We start from the raw sequence: 16,004 nt of genomic DNA, 5'->3' as shown, positions 1-16,004 counted from the left end.
TACAACATCAAGTTGTAAGATAATCAAGTACTCAGTTCATTTGCTCAGTTGTGTCCGACTCTTTTCAACCCCATGGACTGCAGCACTCCTGGCTTCCCTGTCCATCACCAACTCCCAGAGCTTACTCAAACTCATGTCCATCGAGTCAGTGATGCCATACAAGCATCTTATCCTCTGTTGTCCCCTTCTTCTCCTGCCTTCAATCTTTCCCAGCATCAGGGTCTTTTCCAAGGAATCAGTTCTTTGCATCAGGTGGCCAAAGTATTGGCATTTCAACTTCAGCATCAGTCCTTCCAATGAACATTCAGGACTTATTTTCTTTAGGATTGACTGGTTTGATCTCCTTGCAGTCCAAGGGACTCTCAAGAGTCTTCTCCAACACCACAGTTTAAAAGCATCAATTCTTTGGTGCTCAGCTTTCTTTATAGCCCAACTCTCACATCCATACATGACTACTAGAAAAACCATAGCTTTGACTAGACAGACGTTTTTGGCAAAGTAATCTCTGCTTTTTAATATGCTGTCTAGGAGCAAGCATCTTTTAACTTCATGGCTGCAGTCACCATCTGCAGTGATTTGGGAGCCCAAGGAAATAAAGTCTGTCACTGTTTCCATTGTTTCCCCATCTATTTGCCATGAAGTGATGGGACTAGATGCCATGATCTTAGTTTTCTGAATGTTGAGTTTCAGGCCAGCTTTTTCACTTTTTTCATTCACTTTCACCCAGAGGCTCTTTAGTTCTTCTTCACTTCCTGCCATAAGGGTGGTGTCATCTGCATATCTTGAGGTTATTGGTATTTCTCCCGGCAATCTTGATTCCAGCTTGGCCTTCATCCAGCCTGGCACTTTACTACTCTAAAGTTAAATAAGCAGGGTGACAATACACAGCCTTAACATACTCCTTTCCCGATTTGGAAACAGTCTGTTGTTTCATGTCTAGTTCTAACTGTTGCTTCTTGACCTGCATACAGATTTCTCAGGAGGCAGGTCAGGTGGTCTGGAATTCCCATCTCTTTCAGAATTTTCCACAGTTTGCTGTGATCCACACAGTCAAAGGTTTTGGCATAGTCAATAAAGCAGAAGTAGATGTACTATTTCTACTGCTATGTAGTAGGGCTGCGCTATACAACATGATGATGAAAGCTGACACTGTTATATGATATACAGGAAAGGTGCTAAGAAAGTAAAGCCCAAGAGTTCTCACTGCAAGGAGAAAATGTTTTTTCTTTTTTCTTTTCTTTTTATTGCCTCCATATGAGACAATGGTGCTAGTGGTAAAGAACCTGCCTGCTAACGCAGGAGACATAAAAGCTGTGGGTTCGATCCCTGGGTCAGGAAGATCCCCTGGAGGAGGGCATTGCAACCTGCTCCAGCATTGCTTGGGAAATCCCATGGAGAGAGGAGTCTGGCGGGCTACAGTCCACAGGGTCACAAACAGTAGGACATGACTGAAGTGACTTAGCACGCATGAGATGGTGCATGTTAGCTGAACCTATTGTGAAAATCATTTCAAAATATATGTAAATCAAACCATCATACTGTGCACGTTGAAGAGTGATTGCTGTGCACATTAGGGAGTGATATACGTCAACTATTTTTCCATTAAACTAGAAAAGATGACTACCATACTGCTAGCTTGTGCTGAGACATAAAAAAGAAGTCCAGTAACCTCTGCAAATGAGCTTAGCAACTTTTATTGAGCCCTGAAGCAACCACATCAGAGTCCTTTTTCATTCTTCTTTCTATTTAGGGTAGAGAGACCCCCCAAGGGTAGGGTACTGAGCTCCTCCCAGTTCTACAGTTTTCCTGGATCCTTGTTGCTTGTGTCTTCTCTGTCAAACAAATCACTAGTCACTAACTGGACAAAATGGTTTGGGCCAATGCAAGCGTCATGCCAAACAGATCATCTCCAGAGTATCATCCCCAAACTTTCTCTAAGTGCCATTTCCAAAAGGAATACACTGAATAATAGAGACATTTAGAAATCCATCGTATCACTCAATCTTTCAGAATCATTGATGTTGCTTCCCAACCTCAAGGATTTCCTTACTTTGGATGAGCAGTGATGATGATAAAGATTTTCTGATGTCAGAAATAAAATTGGAACAGTACAGTATTTACTTAAATCAGGCTCTTTTTTAAAAGCCTCTTTCTTAATTTACTGTGTGAGAAACTTCCCTCTACTGGCCAACAGCAAAACCCTAACCTGGAGCTCAGACATGGGCCACACTAAGCCATACAGGAAGTCCATCTGAGCTGAATTTAAAAATAAATAAATAAGACTTCCTGTCAGAGAGCAAGCGTGTAGGTCCCCAAATCTTGACCACAGAGGACCTGTGGTCAAGCAAGCAGTCTCTTTAGAAGAAGTTCAGCGACCCCTTGCTAAAAGCACATGCTCCAACTGTTACTGTAACCCTATGGGTATCTACAGCACTCTCTGCCTGAGACAGACTGAATGGACAGCAGCAGTTTTTAACTCATCAGTCCATGTGCTATATAAAGAGAAAACCCAGTAATACAATACACACTTTATTTTAATTTTCAAAGAGATTGGCTTCTAATCAGCCTTGAATCCACTGATTTCAGTCTCCCTGAAGTCCAATTAGCTGGGAGCATCTGTCAACTGCTCTTTACATAAAGATCATTTAAGCAATTCCATATATATATAATCTTAATAGTCTCATTAAATTTCCCCCAAGGTTTTGCATTACTGTACCATTTCACCTTTATTATAACCTCCTTAAGGTCTTCCCTTTAGCCTCTGATTATCAGAGCACCTTAAAAGATAGCAATGTTTTCACCAAAAAGAGATAAAAATAATCTGAGGTTCATGTAGTTCCAGAGAATCCAATGGAGTCCCAACTGTGGATGAAGTTGAAAGTCCTAAGGACTTTCTGTTGGGCATTAAGCCCACGTGGCCCCTGAGCACATTTTCCTCTCCTCACATCACGAGGCAAAAGTGGTGAGTAGGTGCAGCCACTACAAGTTGATCATGGATACATTATTTTAATTGCCTTATTCTTGAGTTCATAGTTCACTAGACAGTTAGGAGATCAGGGAAAGACAGAGTTTATCAAATATCTGAATTTTACCTAAAGTATTGTGTCTACATGAGACTTAATATTGACTATATGGAGGCCTAATGTTCAAACCGAAGAGCAGAGAATAGCAGAGATCTATTCCAACTCTGATCTAGAGTGTACGTGAAGTTGGAAGCCTGAAAGACCCTCAATCCACTCACTACGTACTTCTGTAAGGTTCCCTTGGGAGGGGCCTCACCTCTCCAGAGAAAATCTATGGATGGAAGGGTTTTGGTTGATAGATGTTGACAGCTGGGAGGACAGGCATCAATTTTAAATATAATAGGATTATGTTTGGAGCAACAGGGGAAATGTGTAGATGATACAGACACTAGATAAGATGAAAATGTACTGAAATGAGAAAGAGAGATACCTGAATAGAAAAGCAAGTTCAACAGTTTGTACAGTATGATATCATTTGTCATTTACATGATGACATATATATTATGTGAAAGAATATACACTAAGATATTAAGAGTGCCAGTACATATTCTCTGATTGTAGGAATACGATTTTTTTAATTTTTGCTTGTCTATATTTTCTTTTTTTTTTTTAGTTTTTATTTTTAAATTTTAAAATCTTTAATTCTTACATGCATTCCCAAACATGTCTAATTGTATAAAATGAACTGATATTGTTCCTATAGTAAGAGACTATTACAAATAAAATGCAGGGGAGCTTGAGTGTTCCTGACTGATCGGAAAGTAGAACTGAGGGATGGTGGTAAGGCCATAGATGGTCCAAAAGGAAGATAGAAATAAACTCCTTCCACCCAGTCCTCTTGTCACAAAAGACAAACATCAGTCATCTTCCCTCTAACTATTATGTTAAGGATATTATGGGATGGATGTTATTGTAATAAGAGACTCCACAATATGTTATCACATCAATACATATTTTACCTTTGAAAGTTTTCCTCTTGAATCAGGTTTGGGACAATGTGTAGCCTATGCCTTGGTGTACAGTGAACTTTCTGATGTCAATACTCTCCTAGTTTCTACAGGCCAGTGCAGTCTCTGCTTTAGCTTTGTCACTGGGAAGCCTAAGGAATCTTGTCAAACAGAAGAAGAGCCCTAGTGTGGCATCCTTGTGCATAAGAAAATTAAATGTGGGCTGAATGGTTATCACTTAAAGAGATTCATTTCTGGTCGAGTATCTGAATGTTAGGGATTAAGGATAGGGATAAATCAAACAGTAACAGCTAAAACTCACATATTCTCAATATATACCAGACTCCTTTCCTGGTGCTTTACAGATACTAATTTGTTTAAAGCAATAGCCATATGGAGTAGGTCATGTATCATATGGCAATCTTTGTTAGAGATGATGCAGGGCTAAAGTACAGACTGGGGAAAGTTGTATCAGCTTGCCCTGGTTCAATCCTAGCACTGTAGCTACAGCCTGTGTGAACCTGAGAAAATTACTTACTCTCTGTGCCTCAGTGCCCTCATCTGTAAAAAGTAGGGTGATACTTGATTCATTCCACAAACATTTAACAAATACCTACTATATGGACAGAACTACGAATGTCACTCCCTGCTCCTAAGGAATCTGCCATTTCCTGAGGAAGAGAGATATGTATTCAACAACGTAAGCAATTTTTCTGTAAGATCTATAAAGTGCCAATGCTTCACTCTTATGTATAAAAGATGTAAGCTCTTCGTTTGAAATTAATGTTCTTTATCATTTTGAGAAAAACATTTCTATTCTTAGTTTACTAAGTTTAAAAATATGAGACTAGATGTTTATATTTTGAAAGTATCATTTCAGTATATACTGCAAATGTTTACTTTTCCCTCTTTGACTTTTTTACGTACTGAATTAAGGTAACATATCTTCCTGTACAAAAATATCCTTGAATTTTTGAGTCTGTTCCAATTAAGCATAATATTCTATCTTCTTAATATTCCTTTGGATTCCAGTAGCAAATAGTATGTTTAGAATGTTTTCACTGATATTTATATGTAAGACCAGTTTTTCAAATATTTTTGTTAATAGACTTTTTTGAAACCCAAGAACTGTTCTTTGTTCAGTATGTTTCAATGAGAAATGATTAACTGGTTCTACCAAAACTAATTACAAGAAAGAGAGAAGTACCACAAGTGTAAATTATAAATGAGAAGTAGGCTGTAACAACAGAAGCAGAAACTGGAACACAAATTATGACACTCTTAAGTTTAGAAATTAAATCATACTAGTATAATTGAAAAATTATTAAATATATCTACTATCTATTCACTCAATTTAGAAAATTTACTTAACTGCTCTCAAAAAATCAATAAAAGAAATTTGTTATACTTGATATTTTTAAAGCACTAGTTAATCTTTTTTTAAATAAAAGGGCATATTAAGTCTTACAATTTCCAAATGCACCACTTACAGGGGTTATATGAGAAATGTTTGGCAATTTTGGCTCTGAAAAGAAAACTGCAATTTTGGTTTGAAACTTTGGCAAATGAATGACAGAATTTATGTGTACCCTTTAGGTAGAACCAGATGTGTTGATTTGGCTCTGAGTTATCGTCTGAAAGATATTCCATTTTTCCAAAAGCCCAAATTCTACACAAATATGCAAATTTATGATGACAGAGTTATATTCTTAGGAATTACCAAGCTCTTCTCTCAGTCTCATGTTTTACGAAATGTTAGAGTTAATAGTAACTGTTTTCAAAGATGTTTCTTCTATAGAAAAAGGCATTTCAAGTGGAATTTTAAAAACTGAAATATAACATTCTTCTGAAATTGAACTCTCATATATACCTTATGGAAATAAAAACATAAATTTGCATGGAATGTTCCTAAGTTCAAAACAAGAACAAGATTTACTAAGCTATTCCTAATGCCTTCTCCTTGAGCCAACATTGTGCTCAGTTTTTTCTAAAAAATCATCATTTCCTCAGTGTCAGTTGCCTCCCATTCTTATGAAACCTGCACTTAGCAAGGTATATATACTCACTGATTTCGTGTTGCCTACTCTTGCCAAAACACTTCTACAAAGAATTGAAGTGAGTTTGTGGAGTCTGAGTAGGATGGGAGTAGACAGCACCTCTTCCAAGGTGGTTAAGTAAAAATATCATGTAAGGGGAAAGAAATGAAGTTCTCTCAGAAGGAAAAACTGCTGTTGTCCCTAGAGTGCTAGTAGCACCAGTCAGCTTTCTCTAGAAGTCTCCAAAGGGCTCACGAACTATGAAGTCAGTCAGTCAGTTCAGACGCTCAGTCATGTCCGACTCTTTGTGGCCCCATGAATCGCAGCACGCCAGGCCTACCTGTCCATCACCAACTCCCGGAGTTCACTCAGACTCATGTCCATCGAGTCGGTGATGCCATCCAGCTATCTCATCCTCTGTCGTTCCTTCTCCTCCTGCCCCCAATCCCTCCCAGCATCAGGGTCTTTTTCAGTGAGTTAACTCTTCACATGAGGTGGCCAAAGTATTGGAGTTTCAGCTTCAGCACCAGTCCTTCCAATGAATACCCAGGACTGATCTCCATTAGGATGGACTGGTTGGTAATAGCACTTAATGTACCAATGGCACCTTTGACACTAAGCATCACTCATGGTGTTATTATGCCTTTTTTCCCCCTAAAAGACCTTCTGAACTGTTAAAGAAAAAAATAAAAAATGAAACAAAACATGTGCTACCCCAAATCACAAAGGCAACTTGCTAATACAAACCAGCCTGGTGCCCACAAGAGCCTCTACATTCACTTTTATCAAATTGAAAGCAGTGTCCACAGGTTTCAAAAGGCCCTGTCAAAACCAAAAACTCAAGTCTGAAATACACCAACAGGCAGATACTGATGAGACCATCTCAGTCTTACAAGCTGGTTTCAGAAAGCGAACACCCCTGAAGTACAGGCTAATACTACTCCCGTTTCTATATTTTTCTCTCCCCAAATCACATAGACTTTTCTGAAAACAACAGACAAAAGATCATGCTTACAATAATGTGTTAAGAGAAAAGAGAAAAATGCAGAATTGTATACCTCTTCTTCAAGAACATATACGGTAGCAAGAAATGCACATGGGCAGCTAAAGGTTGGAAGGTACATGGACAAGCCAAAGACTGATTTGTTAGAATGGTGGGGCTGTGATGATGCTTCTTTCATTGAAACTTTATGAAAATATTTTAAGATATTTTGAAAATTCAAAGTCAAAGAGAGAAGCCAAAAATTGCCAGCTCATGAGCCAAATCTAACCCACTACTACTCCTAACATTTAGGGGACTACTGCATACTTGAATTTTTAGCTTCTCATGAAAAATTGAAAGATCTGGAAAAACTAGGTCCCTGTTCTCACCTGAGCTCAACCAGCCTGAGCAGTGAGGAGACCATTTGACTTTATCAAGGGAATGCTTGCTAATCTACTGCCAGAGGCTCCACTGCCCACTCACCTCTACCTCCTGCCCACGGGCACAGCACGTGGGATCCTGCTGAAGGCACCTGGATTAAGGAAGCTTCCATGACTCCACACCTATTTATGAGCTTTCTCCTTTCTCTCATCACATTTTTACACTTTGGATGTCCCCTCAGTGGTCAAATTAGAGAATGTCTATTCCTGCTTTGAGAAATGAGTTACATAATCCTGGAATATACCTACGATAATAAAAAAATCCAGCAATTGACAAAAACAGACCAGTCAATCCTGATGATGGTAACAATTAGTAACGACAATAAAAACACTTTGGGGACTGAGTTTTCAAATTAGCCAACTCTGTTAAGCAAATAGGCTTCCCTGATACCTCAGTTGGTAAAGAATCTGCCTGCAATGCAGAAGACCTGGTTCAATTCCTGGATTGGGAAGATCCGCTGGAGAAGGGATAGGCTGCCCACTCCAGTATTCTTGGGCTTCCCTTGTGGCTCAGTTGGTAAAGAATCCGCCTGCAATGTGGGAGACCTGGGTTCTATCCCTGGGTTGGGAAGATTACCCACTCCAGTATTCTGGCCTGGAGAATTCCATGGACTGTTTAGTCTATGGGGTTGCAAAGAGTCAAACACAACTGAGCAACTTTCACTTCACTTCACATAGAGCAAATAATCAAGACTTTTGAAAAATTAAATTTAGGGTTAGAACATCTTAGTGTTCTCTTAATAAAGATTCACATGGAAACCAAAACCAAAGTAAAATAATGAGCAGCTGAATATATAGTCCATTCATCTTCGGTCTTTCCCTGCTCTCTTTAAGACCTAAGCTAAAAGGTATGTTTGTGTTTGTCAAACAAGACACATGGGGTTTAATTAGCCCATTCAGGGGAGAATGATATATAAATTTATCGCTTCCAGGGTTCAAAGTCGATGCTATGCCACCAAAAACAGCAGGCCACCATAAATATAACCATAAATGACTGACAGGTGAAGAGGCATGCACAGTTAACAATGTACAACAGAATGGTGTGCTTTTCAGGCCTTTCGAGCATTCTGTATTATTGACTACCCCACCATGGCCTTTGTGAAGGGACAGTTCTTACCGTGTTAATGGTCCCAAGTCTCCTGAGTCCTGGCTTCCAGCTTCACTGGCAGTGATCGCTGATTTCAAGGATACAGATGCAGGGATTTGGACTAAATAATGAAAATAACAGGAATCCTGTGTTAAAAAATTCAGTGATGACACTAGGGGAAAGAGCAGTGTGAGACAAATCAAAACAGCCATGCTCAAGTTAAAGTGCTTGTGTAGCCAGGAGAGACTGAGATAAAATAAGAGGAAAGAAAAGGAAAACAATCAAGTGCATTTTTCATATTTTGGAAATTAAAATTTGAAATGGGCTTAGACAGAATTAACTTAAGAGATTCAAAGGTCATGTCCACCTTAACAAAGTAAAGTGGCCAATCAAAGCAGTTACCCAGATAATTCAAGGCAAATCCCTCTCTAGCATCAACTATCCAGATAATTCTAATTCTCCACTTTATTTTGTTAATATAGATGTGACCTAGTAAAAAACATAAGATGAGGTGTCTATAAAACTTTAAAAGATTATGAAATAAGTGATTATGAGCAATTTTAAACAGTCATGGAGAGTCAGCTAATCTTTTTATGTCTGTATTTGGAGGGAAGTCTATCGTCCGTGGATAAACTCCATGTGCTATGAGAGACTAAGTGACAGAGAAAAGGGTAAATATTGAACCCAGTCATTTAAAAATCTCTTTCAAAACAAAGCAAAATGCCAGGCTGCTTTATTCTACATTTAGTTTCATCCCCTTGTGCTGTTTACTGTGCTTGGGAATTGTGTTCCTTCACAGCTGGCAGTTCTAGAAAGCACCGCCATGTGCACCTAGATGAGCAGCCATTCTGCAGACAGGAGAAACAAACTCACAGATCAAGGTCAGCACAGGCTGGAAATCTGACAGCAAGCGTGAGAAAAGGAAAACACTAAAGAAAATGCAAACATGTTTTTACTCTATCCTTCAAATACAAGACAAATGTCCTTCACATAGAAGCTGCACCAAACAGCTAAGGTGGCTCCAGGCCAGAGGAAAACGGGTTTTCAATATCACACGTGCCAAAGAAGACATATGGGCAGAAAGAAACCTCAGTACACAGTGCAGATTCCCATTTGGTTTCAATCATGTGCAATTTCCTTTATTTCATAAGGTAAAGGGTTTAACTATTCTGTCTAAATCCTATAACACAATGGCGGATCTGTTAAGATACCAGGAATTTTCATGTGGTTCTACAATTAATCCACTGATTACCCTCGGCAATAAGTCAGAAGGTAGGTGAGAGAGATGGATAAAAGTTGAAAATGGGGTCCACCCTGGCCAGGCCCTTTGGCAGAGATGCAGGGGTAGTTCAGAATTTGGTCATGGTTTAGGGATGTTTCATCTGTTTTACTCTTAAGGTTTAATTGCTGGCTTTATGAAAGTTAGGGGAGAAGATATTCTACTGTTGTGTTTAACCAGTGTTCACATTGCAACAGAACTTCAAAGGCTATTTTGAGGCAAAAATATAATTGAACAGTGTCTGATATGTATCACTTGTCAACTAAGTGATAAAAAGTCAGCTCCTCAAAGAAGCTCCATCATTCAAATATCCCACAGCTTACCTCTTCCATACCACAAAGAAGCTAACAAAACAATCAACGTCCCATTGGTGTTTATGATACCATTGTTATACATATGACTTTACTTACTACAAACTGAGGTTTAAAATGCTTTTCCATGGTGTTTTAGTTTTGTTGTGTATGTATTGAATGATATTCAGTAATAATTTACATGATTATTATATATAGCTTTTTCTTATTTATACTGATATGAGCACCATTTTATTACAGATGGGATAATTTTTATTGTTAATTTAAGTAATTATGGAAATAACTGAAAATTTATTTTAATATAAAAGCCAATGATGGAATTAAAAGATGAATCATTTATAAAAGGAAATGTGATACCATTTTTATTTGTATATATTACTTTTAAAGCTTTTGTTTTACTATATTGGATATCATATAGTTTTACAGACATCCTAGGATTACTCTGAAATGTATGGAAAGCAAATGGATAAAGAAAAATAAAATAAGTGATATATGGTTAAGTGACATAAGAAACAAAATGAACAAGTTACCTTCAAGATAAATAAAACAAGTAGCTCAATATCCAAACTCAGGATAAAATGAGGAAATGGATAATGAGTTGGAAGAAGGGTGCTGCAGTAAAGATGCCAATGAAGCCAAGATATACAGCAGAGTCAATGAAATTTAAACATGTTAATCAGCTGCTAATCTGTCAGCATTTTAAGTCTTCCTTCAAATTTCCTACTGAGCATTCGATTTTTCATCACTCTGTGCCTGTGGTGGTTATGCAATTCATAACCAGATTCACAGTATTTACACTGGCAGAGAGAGACTGGGATTCAGCAATGGAAATGAAAAACATTTTTCTTTTCTTAAAGATTTCTTGAATTTACCATGGGGTAACTCATTTATTTACATCATCTGATGTGAATAGCCAATTCATTGGAAAAGTCCCTGATGCTGGGAAAGATTGAGGGCAGAAGGAGAAGAGAGAATCAGGAAATGAGATGGCTGGATGGCATCACCAATGCAATGGACGTGAACCTGGGCAAACTCGGGGAGACGGTGAAAGACAGGGAAGTCTGGCGTGCTGCAGTCCATGGGGTCACAAAGAGTCAGACCAGACTGGGTGACTGAACAATAACATCAGTTTATTTAACAGATATAAGATACTCTAATAGTAACACAATAGAGAAGGCTGACCGGGGCATCAGCCAATAAGCAAATTGCCAGCAACTCTACAATCTGTCCTCCTATCTCCTTCTGGCCTCTCAATTTCAAAAGTAAATACATCTGAACCATAAGCCAAAGTATTTCTTAAAATACGAAAACAAAGAGAGATGTAAAAGAATAGTATAAACACTGGATAGGGTACAATCACTCTTTGTGACCCCATGGACTGTACAGGCCATGGAATTCTCGAGGCCAGAATACTGGAGTGGGTAGCCTTTCCCTTCTCCAGGGCATCTTTCCAATTTAGGGATCGAACCCAGGTCTCCCACATTGCAGGTGGATTCTTTACCAGCTGAGCCACAAGGGAAGCCCAAGAATACTGGAGAGGGTAGCCCATCCCTTCTCCAGCGGATCTTCCCAACCCAGGAAGCAAACCGGTGTCTTCTGCATTGCAGGCAGATTCTTTACTAGCTGGGCTATCAGCTAGTAAAGAATGGGAAGCCCATGGTACATCACACGCAAGTCAAATCTGAGAAAACAGTAACACAAAGCATTCTGAAGTACCTAGAGGGGGCTCCAGACAGACTGCCATACTTTGCAGCAGGGCCTCTGTCTCTCAGCGTTTATAATCCAGGTCAGAGTCACCCTAAACTGGGTCTTTCTTCTGCTGTGTATCAGCCTACAAAAGTAGATGCCAGAGAGAAAAGTACATAACAGAGCTAAATGTATGCTTCTCCTGGATGAAACTGAAAATGATAAATGCACGGCAGCAGAGACCAGGCAAAGGTCCTAAATAGATATAATCATGGGTAGAAAGGATGAAAAACATTGTAACTGCTCCATTTAGTAATTACTAATCCAGTACTTTTCTTTGGGTTGAAGGCTTTTTCCTGCCTCTACCACCGATACCAGAGTTTTCCTCACTGAGTTTCAGAAGAAACCGTCAAGATAAAAATTTTCTAACTGGGATGTGGATTTTAAACAAAAATTCTGCCTGGTATTTTTTAGATCCCATGGCCCTTCTAGGAAGACATATTACTAGTTCGTGATGAGTGTGTGTTTATAATATTGATGGCTCACATTTGGGATTATGCCAAATCCAAATTATGTTTATTAAGGCATGTGAACAATACTTCTATAAGTAATGTTACTTAATTCTAATTTTGTTAGGCTTCCATTACACATATCAATTCAAACGAGAAAATTATGCATGTAGAAAAATATAAAACAAAAAGTTATTTTGAGGAGAGACATTCTTTCCCACTAAGAACACACTGCCTTAGAAACACACGTGTGTAAGCCTCTGACAGTAACATCCTATGCTCAGTTTGTCTTTTTATAGAATAGAAGCAAGTGAAAATACAGGTTAAAGAAGGTTACTAGTGGAATTCTGGCGGGGGAGAGCGCAGACTTAAATACTCAGGTTTCTTTTCTTTTTCATAACACAATTACGACTTAAAGCATTTGCCCCACATCTGAAACACGTAACATCCTATTTGACACGCAGCCACCTCACAACAAGTCTTTGTGAGTTTCCAGGAGTGAGGCTGTTGTGGTCAAAAGCCAATTATCCATTTACTAGACACACCTTCCTCCCAAGGGCAAACTGGACTCCCTAACAGACACATTATCTCTTTCGGGAGTGCAAAGTACATTGTAAAGCAGTGAAGCATAATTTCCATGGTGGCATCTAAAGCAGAAAGAGTTCATGCAACTTTGACTCCCAGATGATATACCTACACCCTGACCACAAGCAAAACACATCTTTGCACATAGTACTGGGCTCTGTTACTATTCAGCACAGGCTTAGAATACGCTCGGGTATTTAAGACTACCTGTCATCAGAGGAGAAACTCCCTTTATGGGGATTGATAAGGTAGAAGCAGGCTCTCTCATGTAACCCATAAGAATTCTGAAATGGCAGTTTAATCTTGGAAAATATGAATGTTCACTTTTCCAATTTTAACATTTAAACTAACAAAGTTCCAAAGTTTATGCATACAACAGAGGCAAAGACAGAACTAAAGTAAGAAGAAGGACCTCGCCGAGTAAGGATCTATATCAACATTCACCTACTGTAAAGTTGAAAGGACTGAAGGAAAAGGGGGCAGGGGAATGACAGAAAAGGGAATCACCACTGTCACTACTGAATACAAAAGGAAAAAAAATAAAAAACAACAAGGAAGCCAATATGGAATAGCATGCGAAGAGTTAGCATGTGACAGTGAAGAGTTAAGCCATAACTGGACTGTCAGCTTCACTGAGAGCAGATACATGCTTACTTTGTTTACCATTAGATCCTCACATCTAGAAGTCAATGCTCAATTAAGAAATGTGTTCAAGTACTGGTGTTTTACCTCCTTGGTTAAATTTATTCTTAGAAACTTTATTCTCTTTGTTGCAATTGTAAATGAAATTGGGATATAGCTAAAGGCATGGATAGAAAGAAATGTATAGCTCCAACATCTATATTTTAAAAAAAGAAGGATCTCAGATCAATAACCTAATCTTCTACCTTAAGGACTTAGAAAAAGAAAAGGAAACTAAATCCAAAGAAAGCAGAAGGAAGGTAATAATAAAAATCAGAGCTGACTTGCATGAAAAAGAGAGTACAAAGTAGAGAAAATCAGCAAGACTAAACACTGACTCTTTAAAACGATCAACAAAATGGGCAAACCTAACTAGACTAACCAAGATAATAAGAGAGATTCAAATTACTAAAGGTGGTATGAAAGAGAGAATGTTGCTACCAATCTTACAGAAATAAAAATGAATTATAAAGAAATACTATACCAAGAAATTAGACAACATAGATGAAATGGATAACGTTACAACCTCACCAGAGCCATGACAGGCTCAGAGAGGTGCACTAGGCCAAAAATAGTCCCTGAGTCATGCTTCCGGGGCTTCCGGGGATGATAACTCTGGCCAATCAGAGGGATAATAACTGGCCAATCAGTAAATACCAGGAAACCCCTGCAGCCAATCAACCCTTGCCAACTCCCTGTCTTTGTTCTAAACTTATAAATACTGCTGTAAATCTGGGCTCGGGGCTCTTGTTCTACTCCACTGTGTTGGATGTGACAGGAGCCCTGGCTCGAGCTAGCAATAAACCCCTTTGTGCTTTTGCATTGCTGTGGATGTCTTATTCTCTCAGTTTTGGGGACTTGGACACTGGGCATAACAGATAAATTCCTAGAAAGACACTACCTACCAACAATGATTCAAGAAGAAATAGAAAATTTGACTAGAGGTAAACATTTAAAGAGATTAAATGAATAATTTACAAACTTCTCACAAAGGAAAGCCCAATCACAGACAGATTTACTGATGTCTTCTACTAGTATTTGAGCTTGTAGGACTCAACAGATGAGATAAAACTATCAGCTTTGTTATTGCTAAAGCTGTTTGAAGAATGAAGCTTAAATAGGTTACTCCCAGTGGCTCGGGTTAAGAATCCACCTGCCAATTCAGGAGCTGCAGGAGACACCAGTTCAATCCTTGAGTGGGGAAGATCCCCTGGAGGAGGAAATGGCAACTCACTCCTATATTCTTGCCTGTACAATCCCATGGACAGAGGAGTCTGGTGGGCTACAGTCGATCAGGTCATAAACAGTCAGACATGACTGAGCAACTGAGCATATGCAGACTAGGCTTCTTGATACTTCATCAAGGCCTTTAGGAGAAATGCCTGCCTGCCACAGGCCTCTCCCATGGAAACTCAGTTTTCTGCAGGCAGATACCAGAAGGAGGAAGGAACAGAGTTGCACTTGCCCAGTTATTTCTCCCAATCTCATCCACAAGATGGGCTGGTCAGAGGACAGAACTGTGATTGCCGATGACCAGGAGCCACACTGTAGACAATTCGATTATATGTAAACCAAGCTGCCCTTTAAAAATAGTGATGCATTGCACTGGAAAGCATTTTTAGAATTGGTGTGATATAGTAGAAAGAACCCCAGTTTAGGCATTAGGAGATCTAAAGGCCCAATACAGTCCTGTCCCAATGTGTGACCATGAACATTACGTTTCATACCTCTAAGCCAGTATTTTATTACTTCCTCCAAAATTCTATCAATAGAAAAACTTTGTGAGAACAGCTTAGAAACATAATAAAACAAAACTTTTCACTTATAGAAAAGTGAAAAAAATATTTTTCTTAAATTATTTCCTTCCTCTGGATTTACTTTCCTAAGCTTACCAACCTAAGCCATTAATTTCCATTAGTGTATATTTTAAGTGGAATTCATAGGGTCTTTGATATTTTTCCTTCCTTGCTCCACTCCCTTTCTTACACCTTGCTAGTCTTTCTTCTTCCCAAGCTTTTTTTTTAAATATAAATTTATTTATTTTAATTGGAGGCTAATTACTTTACAATATTGTATTCGTTTTGCCATACATCAACATGAATCTGCCACAGGTGTACACGTGTTCCCCATCCTGAACCCCCCTCCCACCTCCCTCCCCGTACTATCCCTCTGGGTCATCCCAGTGCACCAGCCCCAACCATCCTGTGTCCTGCATCAAACCCAGACTGGCGATTCATTTCATATATGATATTATACGTTTCAATGCCATTCTCCCAAATCATCCCACCCTCTCCCTCTCTCACAGAGTCCAAAAGACTGTTCTATATATCTGTGTCTCTTTTGCTATCTCGCATACAGAGTTATTGTTACCATCTTTTTAAATTCCATATATATGCGTTAGTATACTGTATTGGTGTTTTTCTTTCTGGCTGCATATG

The 16,004-nt window shown here is 38.8% G+C and overlaps 1 long non-coding RNA gene across 14 annotated transcripts in view; it reads right to left on the bottom strand.

Annotated features, from left to right (window-relative positions):
* Window positions 1–16,004, bottom strand: part of LOC105603132 (uncharacterized) — a 147,738-nt gene that overhangs the window by 29,272 nt on the left and 102,462 nt on the right. For all 14 annotated transcript variants that reach the window (XR_009597224.1, XR_009597231.1, XR_009597227.1 and 11 more), the window contains one exon: window positions 8,546–8,636. This is a non-coding gene — a long non-coding RNA (uncharacterized LOC105603132). The remainder of the gene's footprint in view (window positions 1–8,545; window positions 8,637–16,004) is intronic.

The sequence above is a fragment of the Ovis aries genome, chromosome 18 (assembly GCF_016772045.2).
Source record: "Ovis aries strain OAR_USU_Benz2616 breed Rambouillet chromosome 18, ARS-UI_Ramb_v3.0, whole genome shotgun sequence".
NCBI classification, from domain to species: domain Eukaryota; kingdom Metazoa; phylum Chordata; class Mammalia; order Artiodactyla; family Bovidae; genus Ovis; species Ovis aries.
The sequence above is the reverse complement of the archived record's forward strand: the minus strand, read 5'-3'. Positions and strand labels throughout refer to the sequence as shown.